The following is a 23,637-nucleotide window of genomic DNA, read 5'->3' as shown; positions in this document are numbered from 1 at the left end:
CCCTCTATAATGAGTTCATCGCCTTAGCTGACTTTTTAATAAGCTAAATCACCCCAAGTTTAGTCATCTGAATCTGTGTTTTTCAATTATTGTTAAAAAAAGAGCTTGAGTTGCTAGAGCTAGAGCTGATATTGGGTCCAGCGCTTTAGAAGGCCCATTTCCTTATAGGTGTAAGATGTTCCTACATCACTATGGTCCCAATGCTTGTGTTGTGACATCACTGCGTGCCTTATTCTCTAGACTTACTGTTAGACCATAAAGTAAAGGAGATTTGAGGAGTCTGACCATTGTCCACAATTCAGCACATCCTGTATATCATGTCCCTGGTTTGTTGTGCTTAATTTTCATGGTAGAATTCCTTTTAAAGAAATTTATCATCAAAATAAAGCATGATATGGACACTTACTCATAGATCCACTGTGACTGTGGGTATCTTCTTGTATTTATTATCCATGGTCTCCATCCTTCTAGAATCATCTTTTAAAATTATGCTATCCTAACCCATAGTGTCTCACCCCCCCCCCCCCCACTTGCTCCCTCAGCACTTATGCACTGAACAGGGGGGGGGGCACTATGAGTAAGTGTCCCTGGTTTATCATGCTTGTTTTTGATGGAAGATTTCCTTTACGTAAAGACACAGGTTGATGTCGATCCAGTATAAGGCAAAAAACCCCAAACATGTCAATCGGCCCATATCAGCAGAATAAAGTAAATTCCTACCTCCATATTTAGCAGAACTATTAATAGATTAACATCACTACTCATAAATCGAGTTGTTTGTAATATTTCTAGGATAAATATCTTGCGGCCCTATAGAACATGTAAACTTTATCAATCATCCCAACATCTTGTGGCAGAGTTCCACAATTTCACTGCTATTATGGTAAAGTTCAACAGTTTCTCTAATTTAGGGGATGAGCCCCTGTCAACCTTACATACCAAGGCGTAAAAAGATAATTAGAAAGATATGTGTACTATCTATTATAACAATCAAACCAATAAACATTGTATACTATATATTTCCACCTCAAAACCTGTTGGCTAATTATAAGATGTACATGAGACAATTAACTTCATATGTCAATATTATTGGCTCCTTAAGTGTTGGTAATTAGTGTTTATAAGATAGATTTATATGCTTTTAAAGATATTATAACAGTGGCAATATTGAATAACTGATCGTATAACATATAGATCTTTAGCACAAAGAGATATAATAATAAAATATATCTATGGCAGCTTCTCTAATTGCCTGATCATTTTCATTCATAGCTAATTACCACAATTATTTTCTCATGGATGCAAAATCCTTTTAATATTCTCTCAAACGACTATAAAAAGCAATTAGCAGCTCTCCAAGTATTTAACCGCCCCCGATCGTAATGAGAATCCCATTTTACCAGATAATCCTTTTGTAGAATGTATCAATATGCATGTAAATATTGTGAACACAACCACATTGCATCCATTCCTTGGTTCTTAGGTATTAACAGCCGCCTACAAATATGTACATAAAATTTACAAGGCACAACAACCTTTTCTAGACTCTTCTCACCAATTAATAGGTAGTGAGTGAAGGTAGATAGCAAAAGAGACTTAGAAAAACTTGTAACTCTTAGGTATTGGTGTTGATGTTCAGCTTCAGTTGCATTTTTGCTGTGTCTCTTTTTCTTCAGTTTTTTTCTCCATCAGTTTTGTCTCTGTGTCCACAAAAAATCTTTAATCCCTTTTTTTTTTGATGACCCATAGACTTTTATGGCCTTCAGTGATCCGGATCAGTGAAAAAAATAGGACATGTTTCATAGTTTTTTCCACAGACAATGTGAAAACAACTATAGAAATCAATGGCTTTGTGAGACATCCATGGAAATCACGGAGCCATGGACGTGAAAAACAATGCCAATGAGTCACAGCATCTAGGTCTCCACACAATGACCCACAGTTATCAAAAGTAGTGCATTCTTCACTATGTTCAGTTTACCCCTCTAATGTGCAGAGTGTGCCAGAATATTGAATATTGGCGCACAGTCTTTAGGAAGTGGGCACCAACTTTTTTTTGGTGCATCTTTAACATAGAGTGTGCGACACAATTCTGTTGAGTCTCAGTAATAAATGTGGCGCATGATCCAAATTGGCACCAGAACGCCCGTTTAGGTGCAGAATTGCGTTGCATGGCAGACATTGCGCAGCCGTGACACAATACTGTGAAGACATTATAAATACATGTGCAAGCAGTCCTTTCTTTTCAGTGAAAAGTCAGACAGGAAACTGGCACAAACACTTTAATAAATTTGGGCCAATAGCCCTAAGACCAATGCAAATTACAGATACAAACTGTAGGAAGAAAAATCTGCTTGAACAGAAATATATATATCATGACCAAAAACAGTGTTATTCCAGATACACACACAGAACTATCAATTTATTCAAAGGTTTTTTGCGGTACAAAGATTGATGGGAAGACTTTCTACATAAGTATTATAGATAAATAAAAATCATCTGTAAATAAATGGTGGTCTGAATATTTCCCATCATTCTTGCAAATTTAATTGTATATGTTTGAGTGTACAGGCAGTCCCCGGGTTACATACAAGATAGGGTCTGGAGGTTTGTTCTTAAGTTGAATTTGTATGTAAGTCGAAACTGTATATTTTATAATGGAAGTTCTAGACAATTTTTTTTCTTTTGCCCCAGTGACAATTGGAGTTTCAAAATTTTTGGTGTAATTGGACCAAGAATGATCAATAAAGCTTCATTACAGACATCTTACAGCTGATCATTGCAGTCTGGGACTATAGTAAAGCATCCAGAGAGCTTCACCAGAGGTCACATGGGGCAGAGGGGTCCGTCTGTAACTATGGGTTGTCTGTAAGTCGGGTGTCCTTAAGTAGGGGACCGCCTGTATATGTATACTTATATGTAAAATAACAAACATTCGTTGTCAAAACTGAAGGATTTTTAAATATATTTATGTCTTATAAATTAAATCAAAAAGTAAGATCCTGCAATATTTGTAATCATGATGTATTCACTGTATAAACCTGAGTAGGTTTAAAGAAATTATGTAAAAACATATCCAGCGCTGAAATAAATTAGGCATAAAAGAGTTAAAATAGAACATTGTAGAATATGTTTAGTCTGAAGGGCAAATGCCACATTCCATTTCACAGGTTAGTGCTGATTAACTGGCACAGATTCTCTCAAGCCTTGGGCATCTTTACAAAATGAGTAGCCAACAATTAACTCTTTCCAAATGCAGTGAGGTATAAAATCTCCTATTCCAGATGTTCTATAGAAGAAAAGGAGGCAACACTTTGGAATTCAGGATTACACACTTTCTAGATGAAGACTTGCTAATTAAACACTTCAGATGCAGAAATTTTCTCAAGCTTATAATATATCATATATTACGATAAAATAAGGCAGTACACTAGTGGGTTCTGTGTTACATACCTGTCACACAGGAATATGTTGATGAGATGGTTTCATTTTGATTGAGATCGAAAAAACCTGTATAGATAAAAAATAATGTAAGTAAAATGAATACATATGCAGTGCATACACATGCTCACAAAGACACATAAGGATCTACATGTCCTGTAAAATTCTGCTCTAGAGCTGGGCTTTGGGACCCACAGTACTACTGGGAAGAGTTTGGTTGACTAAGTCAAGGTAGAGATCCTAACTGATTTCATGCCTAGATGGCTATACATAGTAAAGATTTGTTGCAAAACCATTTAGTAAAAAAAAGTTTTAACAATGTTTTAAGGTCAGTAAACCTGACTGGCATTTCATAGTGCATTGCTTACAATTCTCCCTCCATTTAAGTTGTATGAGGCTTTTTTTTACAGCACTGCAAGCTCTTAAGTCTCCCTCGAGATAAAAAGATTCCTTTCCTGTACACAATCCACAATATATAAAAAAAATATGAAATGATTCTACACAAAGCCTAGTAGCCCAATATACCAACATAGATGCCAGCATAACTGATATTCCCAATATTTATCAAGCTCCTGTTCAAGAAAACAAATATAAAAAGTTTTTCTGTGTCGTAATCACTCAAGACCCAAGCACAAGAAAGGAATGCTACATGATTAATGTGTTGTCCGGTTCAGTTCTTTCTCTAGGTTACTCAGAAGTTAACCTGGTCTGATGGTACCAGAATGCACTTATTGAAAATGACAAGCTGTAGTATAAAGTGTAATGACAAGTGTATATAAACCCAAACTCTGGTAATCAAACCACATTGCCAGTACACTGTATCTCACAGAGAGATCATAATGGGGGTCATTTACTAAGGGCCCGATTCGCGTTTTCCCGACGTGTTACCCGAATATTTCCGATTTGCGCCGCTTGTACATGAATTGCCCCGGGTTTTTGGCGCACGCGATCGGATTGTGGCGCATCGGGGCCGGCATGCGCGCGACAGAAATCGGGGGGGCGTGGCCGAACGAAAACCCGACGTATTCGGAAAAACCGCCGCATTTAAAAACCGAAAATGTGTCGCTTGGGGAGCGCTCACCTTCACCTTCTATGGGATGGTGCATTCCGGGGCGTTAAGATTATTTTCGGCGCTGCAGCGCCACCTGGTGGACGGCGGAGGAACTACCATCTTAAATCCCAGCCGGACCCGAATCCTGTGCAGAGAACGCGCCGCTGGATCGCGAATGGGCCGGGTAAGTAAATGTGCCCCAATGTGTCTGCTTAGAGAATCCCTGTCCACACTAGCCTAGGGAGTGATAGGAGCTAAAACAGCAATAAAACTGAGTAAAATTGTAAAGTAAGGGGTTTAAAATAATTTTTATTGCATAAACATTACTAGAGGATTTTAAGGAAAATTTTGAGAATTTGAGAATTTTCTTTCATGGGCAAACCCCTTTAAAGATATGGTCCTGAGCAGACAGGTCACAGCTGTCTCAAAGGCATGAGGGGGACTTATTAAAATTATACAGGTGTTTTAATGTTATTGATTATTGGTATATACATTTTTCAGTGTCATATGTAATTATAACTGAATCAATAAGCTGTAAGAATAGCTCTGATAAAAAATATCAAAACAATCATATTGTATAGCTACTATGTGACAGTCTTTCTTAGCTAATATAAGGCATATCCAATTCTAAGACAAGAGTGGTCTGTTTGATATTACACCCCAATAAAACCAGGCAGGTCCAGTTTATAAAACTATCAATATACCACAACAGGGGGGAAATGGATAACAATGCACACCAGAAACAAATAGCTGTGTATTTCAAAAATCATTTCAAATTATATTAACCCCTACGGGCCTCTTTTGGCCTTAAGGACGCAGCCCCATTCTTCAAATCTGACCTGTGTCACTATAAGTGGTTATAGCTTTGGAACGCTATGAGATATCCAGGGGATTTTGAGATTGTTTTCTCGTGACACATTGTACTTCAAATTAGTTTAAAAATTTGGATGAAATCTTTTATGTTTAGTTATGAAAAAAAACTAAATTTGGCAAAAATTTGGAAAAATTCTTTATTTTCAACGTTCTAAATTCTCTACTTTTGATGCAGATAGTCATAGCTCCCAAATAAATTCATAACTTACATTTCCCAAATGTCTGCTTTATGTTGGCATGGTTTTTTAAGATTCCACATATTTTACTAGAATGTTATGAGGCTCAGAATTTAGGTATCATTTTTCACATTTTTTGTAAAATCACCAAAACCTGTATTAGATGGACCTGCTCAACTTCTAATTGACACTGAGAGGCCTAAATAATAGTGAGACTCGTAAATTACCCCATTGTGGAAACTACACACCTCAACGTATGAAAAACCACTTTTAAGAAGTTTGTTAACCCTTTACGTGTTTTATAGGGGTTAAAACAAAATGGAGGTGCAGTCTGCAAATTGTAATATTTTTTCACAATACACCCATTTTGGGTGGAAAATTAAACATTTACAATGGATTAAATGAATAAAGGCTCCACAAAGTTTGTTACCCAATCTCTCCCGAGTACACGGATACTCTATATGTGGTGGTAACCTGGTGTATGGGCGCACGGCCGGGCATAGAAGGGAAGGAGGCGCCATCCAGATCAGATTTGCTATGTTACATTGTACAGGCTATAATTTTTTTCTTTTTTTTAATGTGGACCTATAGGGGCTTATTTCTTTTGCCACATGAGATGCACTTTTCTGGTACGTAATTTGGGGGAATCTATAGGCTAATTGGTGAGATTTTATTAACTCTTTGTTGGTGGAGGAAATGAAAATCATCACTTTTCAGGAAGATTTTTATGTTTTTTTTTTTTTGGCTGTTTACCATACCATAAAAATAGTATATTATTTTTATTCTATGGGTCGCCACGATTACAAAAAGACCTCATTTATATAGATTTTTTATTTTTTTCCAATTTTTACTGCATAAAAAGTAATTTGGCAAAAATGTTGTTACTTTTAGCATCACCGTCTTTCATATGCATAACTTTTTTATTTTTCGCCTCACAAATCTGTTTAAGGGCTTATTTTTTGCGAGAAGGATTGTTCTTTTTAGTGGTCTTATTTTAGAGTGCATAACATTTTTTAAATCCCTTTTTAGAGCATTTTTATAGGGTATTAATTGAAAATGATCTTTTTTCTGGAGCTTTTTTTTGTTTTGTTTTTTACGGGGTTCACTTTGCGGATCTAATAATGATTCTGTTTTATTATGCAGATTGTTACGGACGCAGGGATACCAAATATGTGGGGGTTTTGTGTATTTTATTCAATTGTACTGAATAAAAACCAATTTGGAGAAAATCTTGTTCATTTTAGCATCACCATCTTTTCATATGCATAACTTTTTTATTTTTCGGCTGACAAATCTGGTTAGGGGCTTATTTTTTGCGAGAAGAGTTGTTCTTTTTAGTGGGCTTATTTTGGAGTGCATAACATTTTTGAAATTACTTTTTAGAGCATTTTTTATAGGGTATTAATTAAAAATTATCTTTTTTCGGAACGTTTTTGCGTTTTTTTTTCTACGGCGTGTACCGTGCGGGTCCAGTAACGATTCTGTTTTATTATACAGATTGTTACGGACGCGGCAATACCAAATATGCGGGTTTTTTGTGTTTTTGTGTTTTTTATACTTTATTAAGTGTTTTTATGGGAAAGTGACATTTTAGGGGCTTATATTTTTATGTATTTATTTTTTATTTATTATAATGAGTAGTGTTAAGTGTTTTTGCATATTTTTACTTATACATACTTGAACCAGTGATGCTCTGATCACTGGTTTAAGTTCAATACACTGCTCTACAATACTATTTTATTGTAGAGCAGTGTAAACTGTCTGAGCAAGCTTGCGCATGCTCAGACAGTTTACAGTCAGACCCGGAAGGGGTCTGACTGCCATGGAGACCGGGCAGCTCCGGGGCACATGCCAGTCCTCGGAGCTGCCCAGAAGTGGATCGGATCCCCCGGTAAGCGGCACGGGGGATCCGATGCACAGAACAAACACCCTTACACGCCGCGGTCATGTTTGACCGCGGCGTGTAAGGGGTTAACACCCGCGATCGGAGCCGGCTCCGATCGCGGGTGTTAGCGCAGGCTGTCAGCTGTACTAGACAGCTGACAGCCGCTGCTTCTGGTACCGGCTCCGTTCGTGAGCCGGTGCCAGAAGCAGGACGTTATAGAACGTCCCCGTGCGCTAAGCATCTAGCCCCGGGGACGTACTATAACGTCCTGGTGCGCCTAGGGGTTAAATTTAAGTCCACAAACAACAGACACATTATAATATATATACACATACACACACATATATATGCTATAAAAAGCAGGTTGTGGTCCATGATATGACTAACATACCAGGAGGGGGGGGGGGTGTCTCATCAAATAGTAACACCTAGAAAACAGTATGCAGCTAATCACACCAAAGTACAAATTAATAACACAGCACTAAATTTATCAGAAGGGTCTGAGATAAAACTAATCAAAGTGCAGCTTTCATTTTATAAACAACAGTGGGAAAAGGAAAGCTGAGCTCTGATTGGTTGCTATGAGCAACTAGAACAAAAGTGTGGCAGGGGGTACTACTCTGAACCCTTACTGTGTGCCCACTACAAGGTGTGTTAGGAAAATAAAATTAAGCTATTTAATTGAGTCAATTCTCATACTGGGGAAATATGTTTCATATTAATTAAACAAGCCTGACCTATAGTGATATGCTTGCCTATTGTAGCATACAGTAAATTATCATTGCCTGACTTTTTTTCTTTATGGCAGATGAATCATAATATGTTACAGTATACAGTTGCTCTTGACTTTAACTATTAGCAATAAAATAATATAGTGAGAACTAAAGTGATCACAGCTACGTAGATAAGGAAAGAAAACACATATATCAGTTCATGCTGACAACTCCAGGATCATGCAACATTTCTTTTCCAAATGTCACATGTAAAATTGCCATTCCTAAATGCCACCAGTCATTACAAAATGACACAAGACAAGCACAGGATGTTAGTAAATGAATCCCAGTAGGACCTGGGTCAAGCCTGCCAAGCAGGTGTGCAGATTCCGCAGGGGGCACCGAGTGCTAATAATTTGTAATGACAGCAAGCTTGATAAGTCAGAGAGTGAAAAACATAATGGTCCAACTAAAACAATGTCACAGAATAAATGATTGATAGTTCTCATTTTACTCAACACAACAACTCAACACAGAGCCTATTAAAAATTCATTCCTGGCATCTTTTTTTTTCACAATGTTTGGGTACATACATGCAATTTAATGCACATTTTCTGCTTCATGTTAACTAGGGAACAACATATACAGAAATGTTTTCTAGTGCAATGCATTTGATGTTTCTGTTTCTTAGTTACAGTAAATCTGTTTCTAGAAAAGCTAAGTCACATCTAGTCTGATTACCATATGAACTCCCAAAGAGATTTATAAATGATTTTACCCGGATCCTACAAGAATAATCCACTTAGTTATTTAGCTATAAGGGACAATTTTGCACTTTATAACATGGAAGATTCACTGTCAGGTGTTTGGGACCTGGACATTACAGTACTAGAAAGAACTCTGAACTGTACTTTACTATACTTTTAACTTATTTGTGCTGAAATTAAAATAGGAAAGGATGCAAGATATCTAAAAAATATCTGTGTTCTTCTAGTTTTGGTTAGGTTGTGCCAGTATAAATTTAAATGGGTAAGTCATGATGATCTGTTTCCCTCCTGGCTTGATTGCTGTCTCCAGTGGCACGTGGCACATGAGCAGTACAAAAATAAAACCAGTGCCAGTCCACCATGTGCCAAATGTGGCTTGTGAGAATGTATTGACTTTGAGAGTCTTTGATCAAGCTAGGCCGGAGCCCATCCCTACAACACAATTCAGCATCTAAATTTCTGAATAGAAGAACAAGCATCAGCGTCCTGAAGAAGAGGCGTTCCCACCTCAAACACACTACAGGTGTGCATTTTTTATTTTAACCATATGTAAATAAAACAAAGTTCCATTTATTTGCCAGTGATGTGTTCAGGTGTTTTTGCCTCCGCCCCCTGAAATCCATATATGACACCATTCAGCATCAAGAATTTATTTATAAAACCTTTTGTCTCCATGACTCTGCCAGAACATTTACTGTGAATTTGTTCTCATCCTGGATAACAGGTTGGTATCAATTGGAGGCTTTATTCTTCCAGAGGAATTACCCTCTTTTAGGGAGCACTCCAACATGTTGATGTATCCATGGATTTGATCATATAATTCTACCTTCTTGATATACTGTAGTCTAGATACTTCATATATATAGCTGTAATATATATATGAAAAAAGACACAGAATATGTTTCACAAGGCAATCTGAGGCATGCTGCTCCTCAACATTTTTATAAAATATAATTGCAGAAACCTACAACAATATTGTATTGATCTAGGGGTACCAGAAAAACAGCACAAGGATGGAAATAACAGTCTGTTTTCCAGAAATGAAACCCACACGGCTCCTGGCATGGTCTATGCTTCATATACCAGAGCTGTGGCACATCAGAGATTTATCTCCCCAACAGCAAAATAATTTTATAGTGGGAACCTATTGTGGAAGATAAATCAATTGTCAGTTTTACCTGCACACCGTTAAAATCACCTTCCAACCTCGTAAAACACATACAAATCACCACTCTCCAGCATCAGCCTGATGATACAGGCTGTTTCCCGCCCTGAGTACCATGCCCGGGGTATATAAAAAGTAAAGAGTAATAATTATGGCTTTATAACAGTGGCCCTGTAGAAATAGTCATGCTTACAGAAGAGATGGAGTGTTACAGAGTGATGATAGAAGGTGAAAGTGCCTGCTTGTAAATATGAGATAAAGCAGACAACTGCAGCACGAGCCAAGAAGAATTTTTCAGATCACGCAGACACATCAGACAGCAGAACAACCTTGCTACACATTAGATGTCTCTGTAGTGACGGCCATACAACCGCTAATAGGATGCGGCCTGTTATTTAGAAAGGAAAAGAGAAACTGTGCATTTTTAGCTTGATAATCTCATTTGCTTTGTTGCTTGTCAGCTCTGCAATCTATTCTAGAACATGTGAATGGAGAGAGGATACAAAGAATTTTGCAGAAATACTACAATGTATGGCTTTATAGACAGACTATGTACACTGTATAGAGGGCCATGTTTAACGATAATATTATATAACTGTACATAATTTGCTCATGCTTAATAGAACTGAGATTGTTTGTAATGATCACTATGACTAAATGTATTTGTAGCATTTGGAAACTACAAAAATTCTATATTGTGAATTTGATAAAGACTTATATTGGTTGATCTTCCACAGTAGGAAATGGTGGCGAGTGAGTTAAAATATTTCACTTTTAAAGGCAATTTTACACTCCAGTGCATGTCAACCTTGTGGCATGTGCTATTCAGAGCTAGTAAGAGAATCTAGACATTACTGTGTATGAAGACACTTTCAAGCTCATCTTTAGACAATCAGACAGGTAGATATCAGGATATAAGATGCCAGAGTTGTCATTATGACCTTTAGCAGCAAAGAAAATAAAAACCAGACTTTCTTACCCTGTATTTGGGAATACATTTTAAAAAATAGCAAAAAAGAGTGCTGCTATTTTTTTTACAGCAACTGTGAAATATGTTGCCATCGTTCACTATATATATATATATATATATATATATATATATATATATATATATATAAAATGCAAAGTCCAAAGCAGCACAAGCCAGTAATTAGTAGTTGGTGCAACAGCCGATGATCCCTTGGCATGGTTCCTTTATATACGTGGTGAAGAGGCAGCACTCTTCACTATATATATATATATATATATATATATATATATATATATATATATATATATATATATATATATATTGGTATTATTGTGGCAAAATGCATGAATTAAAAACCTTTCTTTGGAGGCCACCTAAATGAACACAGCCACAACAGTAGGGTGAACATCTCAAAGTAAAAGAATATACAAAATACAGGTTAATGTTTTCAATAATGTCAGCAAACATTTAGACCCAACAAAAATTTTGGTATATTAAATTTTATATAGAACCCAGCCAAGAATTTGCATCACCATGTATAAGACTGCATAAAAGCATGTTTTAAATGCTGACAACTTGTGCTGCCTCATAATCATGAACGTGTAAATCTAAAATAAGAAAGTACAAGTAGATTATAAAAAAATTATCAGTATTTGGTTGTAACTGTAAAAAGTATAGGTGATATTCATTAAGTATTTATCTATACTGTCTATTAGGGGCTAATAGATAATTAATTTCTACATCAAAGAATCAATCTTGTCCATTTTTCCATGCTTTAGGACCCATGGTTAAAGCCAAAGAGACCCTAGACACCCAGGGTCTTGTTCAATGATGTTTTTCTGTGCGCTATTGTTTCTAATAAATATCTGAGGGGAAAACATTATCTATACTTTAAAAAAATAAAATGATATATTACAGAGATATGCCAGATATAATAGGGTAGAATTTACTTCATCACAAATGTATCAAATGGAGGCACATTTCCTACAGGTAATTTATACATACAGCGATCTGCTGTGTAGGGTCCATAGAAGCCATCATTCTTAGGCAGAAGAGAAATAATGACAATACTAGTGACAAGAAGATTATCAAGTACACATACACTGGTAAATATAAATGTATTCACTATGAAACTGACCTTGGCATATGTGTGCATGAGATAAGAAAACCAGATGCTAAGTCCCACTGAGGACTAGGACTGATATGTGTAAATGAATTATTAATTCTTCATAAACTGTAAGGTTACAAAAAAGCATTAGGGAGACTGATATAATTGGCTACTGATGGCTGACATATCTGGGGCACTGCATCTCAATTTGTGGGCAAAGGAGTAGGGTGCACTGGTAATTTGGCAGCTTGTCTAATGTGATTCGATCAGAGACCTATTCAGTAACTAGCTTTAGGAATGTGTGGCTTTATGTCGTTGATATAACATATCAACAAGGGGATTCCATTTTGAGTGTAAGCTGCATTAATGTCATGGATATATAGACTCTGGAAGTATATACTGGGAATACGCTTGGGCTTAGTATTACTGGAACTGCTTGTAAATGTTACTATTTTTGCACATTGTAGATTCCCATTTGTATATATATATATATATATATATATACATGATTCCATGTAATTTTCATAGGAAACAAACTGAAAATGTGTAAATATATTGGGGCAGATGTGTAGGGGTTGTCCTGTTTTCATAAATAAATGTAAAAGGAAATCTACCATCAAAAACAAACATGATAAACCAGGGACACTTACTCATAGATCCAGGCACCCTGATTGTGGTAATCTTCATATCTTTATAACCATGGCCTCCTTCCTTCTATATTAGACTGTTAAAATAATACTATGATTGTCTGGAGTGTTATCTTAGACCCTCTATGAACAGCCTGGCACAACAAGAAATGGGATAGACACCTGGCTCAACCAGAACTCAAAAAAGGTCTATGCACCTGGTTTTTAGAATAAAAATAATTGTTACTCTTGAATGTTAGAGTCGATAGTAATTTATTGAATCAGAACATGTATATTTTATTACTACAGTATATGTTTTTTTTTTCTTTCGGAAAGGTATGTGCAAAATATAAACTGTAATTACAACATTATACACTATCACAGTTTTATGCAAATTGCCTGAGGCAATTTCTTTTAACATTCGCCATTATTGAATTTTCTGTAATGAGACTGATGAATTGCCTTTCCTCTAGTCTGTCTTCCCCCTTTACTCATAGATCTGCCTGTCTATTAATCAGTAATGCAGTACACTCAGAAAGCATCTGTCATATGTAGCCATACAACTAAATAAAATGATCCCATCCAAATAATGCAGATACAAGCAAAACTAAGTTGCAGCACTTATGAGCTTCCACTAGCCCCATTGAATGCTAGAAGCTAACATTTATCTGTCACATTTGAGCAAGGCATACATAACTTTTCAGCAGGGGAACACATTGATTATTGATGATTCAGTGCATATTACTTAGTGGCATATACAAAAAGATAGAGCAATGTGCTTATGGGTAATGGAGGTCAAAATTGCCTATGTGTCTAAATATTATTACCCCATAAAGAAGGTTCAATTATTGAGAAATTTAATGAATCAAAACCTACTGATAGTTGTCCTCAATTGACACCGACCATTACTAATGAAGTTTCACACACTAATTGGGGTGCACTGATGCTGTAAAATCATAACACTTGGCATAGTAACTGTTGTGTCTATACACTATACTATTAGCATTTTGCATTTGGGGCTGCAAATAATTGTTTATATGAACATACGGTATGTAAACATTTATCTTATGTCCAGTAACACATACTGTACTTAAATAATATGCTTTATATGTTAAAAAAAACATTAAAAAGTTAGTTAAAACATCTACATGAAAGCTGTGAATATACTGTGAAATGTTACCATGTATCAGATAAACACAGTTTAAGAACAGCCAGGCTAAGGCTGCTCCCTGCCAGGGCCAGCTTCATTCATAAGTCTCTGATTATGTACAAATAGGAAAAGACCTGTCAATAGTCTCTTTAATTTTAACTTTCATAGGTGGTCTTTCACATAAGAGTCATTTCATTTTTGGCACAAAACAGTGTAGAAACTGCACCCCTATATTGGTCGGGGTCGGTGGCAGCCTGTGGCTTAAAGGGGTTATCCGGGATTAATTTTTTTTTTTCTGGCCGGGCTGGGGAGGGCTATTTAAACATAATAAACATGGACTTACCTCCTCCGGTGCTGCCGATGTCCCGCGCCGCGGCCCGTCTTCTCCGTGCGCCGGTTTCAGTAGAAGGGCGCACAGGGAGCTTCCGGCCGGCCGGATGCTCCCATGCGCACCATCTCTCAGCGCTTACAACGCTGAGAGATAGGGACGGATGGGAGGATCCGTCCACAACGCGGACCGGAAGCTCCCTGTGCGCGGCTTCCGTGCCCCTGTAAACAAACAGGGGCACGGATCGAAGGCACCACGGCGCGGGACATCGGCGGCGCCGGAGGAGGTAAGTCCATGTTTATTATGTTTAACTATCCCTCCCCAGCCCGGCCATAAAAAAAAATTTAAACCCGGATAACCCCTTTAACTTGAAGCTGAAGCGCCCTAGTGCAAGGTCTATGCCAGGCCCCCGACTATAATGAATGGTTTATAGTGCTAGTCTTCTCATATAGGAGAGTGACGACTTATGAGCCCCGTAGGGGTCTTGGACCCAGTTGTGACCGCAGGATAATCGCTAGGGAGCTTTTTCTAAGGCTGTAAGGGACAAAGATCCTGCAGAGGACACATGAAGGGGCTGGAAATTTAAGCATGGCCTTTCAAAAGCGCTGGCCCTTTAGATTTCTTGAAGCTGCCACGCGTGCCCTAGGAGGAAGGGGCGCGCACGCCACGTTGCCGGCATCATTGCTGGATCGTGGGAAGGTGGGTGGATCGCCGGGGACATGGAGCAGCGGAGAGGGGTGCATGTGTGTGCCTGCGACCCGGGAGATGGGTTGCAGGAGCACCCATGACAGCCAACCAATGTATCACTGTGTGGGGGTGGTACTGTATTCGAAATAAGCAAAGATATCTTGCATCCATGTTTAAAACAATGTGTTAGAAACTTTACATTGAGATAACAGTGGTGTAAAATCAAAGTAAAATCAAGTGGATTTTAAAAGAATTTTCTAAGACTGAATGCTGAATGGGACACATTTACTAAGAATGTAGGAAACTGCACTAAAAGTGCTCTGCCTGTGTATAATGCTGGGTGCAACAGATTCATTAAGAACGTGCGCTAGAAATTATGAAGCTGGCGCTTCCCTGCACTGGCCCGAAAGAGTTCACCAACTTTTTTGTGGTGCACCTTTAACATAGGGCGTGCAACAGAATTTGCATGTTAAATCAGGGGCACGGTTCGACTGAGCACCGGGACGCCCCTTAATTTGTGTTGTATGGTGCCTACTGCATCCGCGCCACGGTCGCGTGCGACACATTTTGTGATGCAAGCAGTTTCTACTAGAAAGAACGTGCAAAAAAACTGACGCACAGCCCACAGTAAATGTGCCCCAATATCTTTGCTTCTTTATCTAACAGTGAAACCTTATACGCTGTCCTCCATCACACCCCATCTTAGTCTGTGAGCCTGCATAACTTTTGTATACCTCTCTCTGCTGCTCAGCCTGAACCACAGATCCCTTCACTCCTCAGGAAGATTTCTGACATGTAGCTTCAGAAAAGAAAAATGCCATGTCTATGGAAAGAAAAAAGGGGACCATTGTAATGGGCATCATTCTCTTCATTTTGAAGTGGGGAACCAGCTAATGCAATTTCTTTGAAATTGTTATGAAACAATCTGTAAACTTTAAAGGACATCTACCACCAGGATGAAGGATTGTAAACCAAGCACACTCTGTGTGAGGTCCGAGGGGCTCCCCGGGCTCATTTGCATAATTCTTTGTAAAAACCAGGGCATAAGAAGCTAAAAGAAGAACAGATTCTGCTAGAGGAGGCAGACACCAGCATGTAATGTGCTTGGTTTACAATCCTTCATCCTGGTGGTAGATGTAGTTTAATGAGTAAAATACGTAATAAATGCCCTAGTTTATATTATTTGCTTTGTAGCTGAAATTACCTGGCATTTTCCAACACTACTCAATTAGCTGTGTCAGAGATATTTCCATTGCTAATCACCTCTTAAGAGTATATTTACGAGGGGTGGAAAAATGCATCATTTCTACAAACTGCTGGTAACTTATGCAGGATCCCCCTACATTCACCCTCCTAGACGGTGCATGAAAAGCGTCGATCCTAATTAAGATGAACACCAGTACTGGGAGTAGGAAAGCAGAGAAGCCGTCAGTGGCACAGACCTTTATGAATGTTTAATGAAACAGCTTTTATACCGACAAAACTTTTCCACAAATGAAATAAAGGAGACAATAAAGGGTTTACATAGTGAATAACAAGTAATACAAACTGTATTGATCTATCTATTAAGATGTGCAGTAAATGAAATAGCTGGAAAAGCGGCAGTACATTTAAAGTCCCATAATCTGAGATGAAGCATTGCTTAAAGAGCAGTTCCATTGAGATGAGAAAATTTCTCTCTTCACATCCACATTCCTCTCTATAAGGTGCTGTACTATATCAAGGGTCATAGAAAGTACATTTCTAAGCTGCAAGAAACAAGAAGTGGAACAGAGAGATCTCCCCCAGTTAAAATGAATTAAAAATATATAATATAGCCTGAGGCAGAATTATGTAAGAGACAGTTTTCTTACTGAGCAAATGAGCTATACCCTTGTATATTAATAGTTTGCTGTGAGAATTTGATTATATCAGCTACCCAATGCATTACCCAGTATTTTGCCTAAAGCTAATTAGATAAAATAGAATGTATTGGATGATGGGATACACTGTAGGGATTAGTGAGGACCCATAAGTATTTCTGGTCGTGGCCCTGAATCAAGACACCCTTTAAATGGTTCGTTCACCCACTGGCAATTGTTAATAGCTCTGCACCAAAATGGCAGTGCCATCCCATAGCCTGTAAAGGATAACACCTCTGATTTCTGGGTTTGTGTTTTGCAGACTCGAACCTACAATCTTTGGTTCGTACATTGCGGTTCATCACTATTAGGGATATTTGTTGCTATGTGACTTGCGTATTCAACAATCAGATTATTCTGGCCTGGAATAATTCCACTATTCGAGGTTATTTAAAGGGGTTTGCCAAGGAACGATATTCATGGCAGGCACTATTGTCAGGGATGGTCAGGTTTTCCCAGAGGCCCATAAAAATGAAGGAGAGCTATTGAAACATCCCACAGATGTTTCTTTTAATGTGTACTAGAACGGTTCTCGGCCATTGATGTAGTTAAAAATGTTTTATACTGTTATGGCCTGTAGTGGTCTCACTTCTTCAATGTGCGTATAATAATGCTGTTGCAACTTGTTGGTAGTATTACTCCAGGGAAGCCCCCCCCCTTTTAATGGAAGCTAACACCTCATGTAATAACCTCTGTGTATGAAACTCCAATTAAGAACAGGAAGAACCAAATGACAGAACTTGGTGGCAGCTGGGCACAGACCCTTTATATAACAAGTCTGCAGTAATGTCTCTGGTAATATTGCACTATAGAGAGTGGCCTAAAACCCCCTCAGAGACTGGATGTCACTACTTCAAATCTGCCACAGACCTTCAAATCTGTCACAGACCTGGATCCTGTATGTGGATCTGACAGTGGCCCCCAGTGATGGGAAGAAATAAGTTAAACAGTTTTATTACTTAATTTGGGAAAAAGGAGAGAGACTGTGGAGAGAAACAATTATTCTTAAGGGATCAAGGTGTTGGGGAGAACAGGGACAGATAAGTAACAGAGCTGTGGAGACTTGCTGGAACGTGTGGATCAGGAGAAATAAGAGACTCTCTCCAGGGGCGTAATAATCACAGGGGGTGCTACCACGACCGGGCCCAGGCCGTCCTGTAGTGTGCCACGCTGGGGGCCAGCGATTGCCGTTGGGTGGGGCAAGTGGGGGCAGCGATAACCAGTGGGCTGGGCGGGTGGTGGGCTTTGATAGTCGGTGGGCAGGGTGGGACACTCCACCGCAGCTCAGTTGATGCAGTCTGGTCGGCAGTTACAGTTCCATTTGCTCCAGCGGGCACACAGACTGTGACGTCGGCAAATGGCTGACGTCATAGTTTGTGAGCCGCTGTACTTGTTGGTTTTACTTGCACCATTGATTTAGGCAAAATTTTTGGAAAAGTTAACATCCATTTAAGCACGCACTTCCTGCCCCTGATTCCGATATTGCCTTCAAACAACAAACATATTTATTAATTGGGGCAGAGGGTGGTGCAGGAAGCATGCTATAATTTTCAGTGAAATGTAAGTTTGTGGCGCAAGAGATGAATGATTTTGCGCACAAACAAAAAGGTTTAGAACTGTCTCCCCATTCATGAAATTGAAATAGAACTCCCTAGACCAGCTTTTAGCTGCTCTATTTTTGCTTAAAAAACTGTGTCACAAAAGGAGTGGAGAAACGAGAAGTGTCAGAAAAGTAACAAATTCAGATGCGGCACCACAACTTAGCGTTAAAACATGTCATGAGCATTGGAAAGCCACCAAAATAGTGGAGCCAACGCTTCATAAATGAGGCACAGCAAGGAAAAAAAATTCCTGCCAGTTTATTGTTTGAAAGGTGATAATAAATGCCCCCATAGTAACAAAGACGAGGACAATCTCTAAAAGTAGAGGATCTCTTAAACTAGACATTAATAATATTTATTCTAATGAATTTAAATGAACAAGCGGCCACCGTCTCTACAACATAAGAGAAGAAGAACGTTCCCATTCATATAGATTGCAAGCTCTTATTGACTCTTATTGTTTTGTAAAATTGCTGAGGTTGGCAATTTGATTGGTGTTCTACTGTATTGGGCATACTGCCACAAAGCCTGGTACACCATGTAACTGGATTACATCAAGGGACATATCCCAAATGAACTCATAAAGAGCCAATTCACCTTTTTAATAGACAGCTATTACAAAATTGTCAATGTTCCTAAGCACATTTGCTGTCAATGTATTTGTTCCAATATCGGTCTTTCCATAAAAAATAACAAATCATCTGAGAAAGCAAACAAGCAACGTGTCATAAACACAACAGCACAAAGCCATACACTACTGCCAAGAAAATAACACAGCCTGTGCTGTGGCCAAGTCATCCCGTGTAATACAGTATGCAATTAGAGGGCAAAACTAGCAAACACCACCTAAAGTGTTTGAGTATATGGAAGGCACTCAAGACAGGCCCGGGATAGAACTTTAGATCTGGATTTTTGAATATTTGCTCCAGTGAATACATAAAATTGAGGAAACAGAAACAAAATGTACGCAGATTGCTTATACGAGTTTGCTTATCATTGCCAGCACAGTATCATTTCGCATAATGCATAAAAATGAAGCTTTTCCCATTCTCAGCTTTAAACGTTTAACTAGGCACAGCTGCTGGTAATGTTTCATTCTTCGTGAAAATGTGCCCTTTTTGTGTACCATTCTTCCCGAGAATTCATATTTTATGCATCTCCATCTTCATCAGCTCCAGATTGTTTTTCAGATACACTACATAGGGCCTTGCAAGTTGCTGAGGGTGCAATCAGGAAGAGTTACTATCTACGACTGAAAAGGTATTGAAAGACATATGGACATCTTAAGAAGAACAGCTTTAATTATGTAAAGTCGTTTGTTTAATTCTGTGTCCTACTTTCAAGCACTGAAAGCATTTAGGAATGGTAATCTCAGGGGGAAAGCAGGACTTTCTAAGGGCATCTTATCATACGCCTACAGGCTGCCTGTTTCTTCCACACATCCAACCTTATATGCAATCAGATGTGCTGTTTTGATGCCTGGTTCTTTTCTGGTGCAGGTATTTTCTTTACAAAGATAATAGTGGAATGTAGAATAAGACTCAAATATTAAAGTGTTGAAAAAGTATGTATCTGTAGAAATCATTTCTATCTATGAATGGACTATTTTCCTTGGATAAATATATTATATATCAATGTAGAATGTGAAATATAGGATGGTGGAGGCTCCTGTTTAAAAATTTTTTTGGAAACCTAATCACTTGTTGGGTTTTTAACATTTCCGATCGTTGTTTAAATTGGAACAAAAAAATATGTAAAATCAACCATTGAAGTTTATACCTGCATTTTTCGAGTACTAGATCCATCATACAACATAAATTAATGCATCCTAGTGAATCCACATGGGGAAAGGATTTATCATGCCCTTTGCTTTCCTCTCAGCATCTCCATGTCAAAAATACAATCTGACATTATACAGTGTTAATTCAGAGGAAGACAAAGGCTGATGCCAGTTGGCCCAAATTAAGCAAAAAATATCTAATATGGTGGTCGGAATAACTCTCTAGATCAGTGATGGCAAACCTTTTAGAGGCCGAGTGCCCAAACTACAACATAGACCCGCTTATTTATCGCAAAGTGCCAACACAGAAATTTAATTTGTGATTTATACTCCCTTCTCTGTCACAGTTTTCATTGATACCAGTACCCCGAGGACACCAATAAAGCAGAAAATAGTCCCAGGTAGAACTGTCACTTTATAATAGCTCTGTGCACAGCAAGTCCTGGGCTGTCTGGGACTGCAGGAAGATACCTGGAGTCATCTCTGGTGATGGCCTGAGTGCCCACAGAAAGGGCTCTGAGTGCCACCTCTGGCACCAGTGCCATAGGTTAGCCATCACTGCTCTAGATCAACAGAAACTACTTACAAAAAGTTGATTCCCATAAGAAGCTATATTTTTCCTCTTCCGAAAAACATCCAGACCCCTCCTGAACATGTTCAAATTATCAGCCATTACAACATCTAGAAGCAGAGAGTTCCATAGTCTCACTGCTCTTACAGTAAATAATCCCTGTCTATGGCGATGGTAGAACCACCTCTCCTCTAGGCTTGGGGATACCCCCTGTTTTGGCCAAAGTCCTAGTTATAAAGAGATCATTGGAAAAATACATGCTCATTAGGGTATTTGTACATTGTAATGAGGTTCCTTTTAGTTGTCTTTTTTGTAAACTAAATAATCCCAAATTTTGTAATCTGTCATTGTATTCTACTCTCCCTATTTCCCTAATAATTTTGGTTGCTTTCCTCCTCAACCTTTCTAGTTCAAATATATCCTTTTTTATATACTAGTGGCCCAAACTGTGCACAATATTCCATGTGTGGTTTGAGCAGTGATTTGTATAAGAGCAAAACTATCAGGGAAATTTATAATACATTTATTACACGAGCCCCAGCGTATTATAAAGGTCACGCCCCATGTCCTCACAGAAAATGTCATCAAGAGGCATAGGTCGCTTGATGTAATTGTCAGGCAGCCGTGCCACGGAAAAACTACAGCAGGTCTGACCTCGCATAGTTTTGCAGAAAAATTAGTTTGCAGGTTTTAAAAAAACATAAACATGTTAGGTACCCGTCTCAAGTTGCCTGCTCTAAATTATAAGAACAGTGATTCCTGCTGCTGAACCCCATAACGGAAAATACCTCCCAAATGACTGAATCACCATTTTTCACAAAACATATAAATTTGAATAAAAAGTGATGAAAAGGTCTCTAATATGTTAGAAATTAAAATGTCAGCTTGTCCGCTAAAAATGACACCTTACCCAGCACAGTACACCAAAATTTAAATTCTATTAAAACCTTATAAAACCTGTATGAATTTGGTATCTACTTGATCATACTAACCCAAAGAATAAAGAAGTGGTGTCATTTAAGGTACACAGTGAAAAACTTAAAAACAAAGCCCACAATAAAAATGGTGCAAATGCGTTTTTTTCAATTTCACTTCATTAAAAAAAAAATTTTAAGCTTCCCAGTGGTCCGTACTTGGAAAAATAAAAAAGTTGTGCATTTTTGAAGGTGGAGAGTGAAATATAGAAACATAAAATGGAAAAGTAGATTGGTGGCAAGCATTTTAAAAGGATTGGCCACATGTTTACATAAGTTGCCCATGTGCCTTTATTGCCTGTTAATAATCCCAGAATGTTCTTCAAATGATTTAGAAGTTCTGCAACTTACTTTTGTGCTCTGTGCAGACTCTTAAGTGATTCTTTGTTTACGTGTCTGAGCTCTGATCAATGGGAGGAGCTGTAGCAGGAGAGTTATGGCTCATCCTTCTCCCCTCACCCACCTCTCCTAGTCTTTGTCAGTGTGGACTAACAGTGAAAAGAGAAACAAAGTGGGTGACGACATGAGGACGTTCTAGAGCAGTGAAAAGCAGAGGATGTCTATATATGCATAGTACAGCATGGTGAGAACAAGGAAAAACAGAGAATTAAAGGAGGCAAAAACCCAGGTTCATATACATGCAGATGGAAGAGATTCATTGGGGCAGTACTCATTCCCCGCAGTGTTTTTAATCTGTGTACCCCAGGCCTTAAAACATCACAAAATAGCTGAACTTCATACATTAAAAGAAATTTGTGTCAATAATGCTTTAAATTTGCTTCAAACTGAACTTAAATTTGTACAGAACGAGCTTTCATGAATTCACAGCAATAGTAAAAGGACATAGATAAAAGAGGTTAAGAAGCTCATGATAGCATGAGTAAATCGATAAATGTAAACTCAGACTTGTTATACTCCCTAGGATATTCTAACTGCAAGCTGCAATGTATGTTACCTCTTTTACTCCTTTAAATGAATCTACTCACTGCTGACCAGATGGCACTGTGATTATACCTCTGTGTCCAGGTGGAACACCCACAGTCTATAAATTCCATTTTTTCTATTATTTCCCAAAGCAGCTAGATGCTGAAAACATTCAATACAAAGTCAGTCAAAATCTACAGGAAAGGGCAAAGCAATAGCCAAAAAACATGTCACCGACAGAACAACTCAATTGTTCATCAGTCTTCACTCGTTACCTCCCTCCACCACACAGAATGTCACATTTATCAGGTAAGTAACCCAAAATGTGTTTCTATGCAGTCAAATGGAATAAAAATATATTTACAAATATGCTGCTATAAAAGTGAATCAATTTGGTGATGCTGGGTGGCGATTTTGAAAACTATAGACTTTCTTGGACCAGTGACCTTCATACTACTTTGATGCATGAAGCTTCACAAATCAGACCCTCAAGAAGGCTGGTATGCAGGCCAATTCACAACTAAACATTTTGCTAAGGGATACTGAGAACATCACTAACCGGATAATTACCTGTTAATTAGAAGCCTTTCAGAACGCTGACGTGTGAGTGTCTCTCTAGGATTGAGTTGTACTGTTCTGCCAAAGGAGATGCAAATTCTACCAGGAATTCTTTAAGGGAATTTTTTTTTTTAAAAAAGGGTTCTTTATACATACATTTAAATCATAAAACTATTGAATAACATATATGGGAAAAGGAAAAAAGCTTCAAAGTATATACAGTCAGTCCCCTACTTAAGAACACCTGACTTAGACGGACCTCTGGATGTTGGTACTTTAGCCCTAGGCTACAATGATCAGCTCTAACAGTTATAAAAGGTGTCTGCAATTAAGCTGTATTGTGAATTCTGGTTCTTATGACAACCCAACATTCTTTAAGATCCAATTA

At 38.2% G+C, this 23,637-nt stretch overlaps 1 protein-coding gene across 6 annotated transcripts in view; it reads right to left on the bottom strand.

The window, feature by feature from the left end:
- The window catches only part of ARVCF (ARVCF delta catenin family member), a 463,598-nt gene that overhangs the window by 220,527 nt on the left and 219,434 nt on the right, over window positions 1-23,637 (bottom strand). For all 6 annotated transcript variants that reach the window (XM_072144471.1, XM_072144475.1, XM_072144474.1 and 3 more), the window contains exon 3: window positions 3,454-3,510. The gene's annotated coding sequence lies outside the window, so the exon portion shown is untranslated. The remainder of the gene's footprint in view (window positions 1-3,453; window positions 3,511-23,637) is intronic.

This window comes from Engystomops pustulosus, chromosome 1, assembly GCF_040894005.1.
Source record: "Engystomops pustulosus chromosome 1, aEngPut4.maternal, whole genome shotgun sequence".
In the NCBI taxonomy this organism is placed as follows: domain Eukaryota; kingdom Metazoa; phylum Chordata; class Amphibia; order Anura; family Leptodactylidae; genus Engystomops; species Engystomops pustulosus.
Note: the sequence above shows the minus strand (reverse complement) of the source record. Positions and strands in the feature narration are given on the sequence as shown.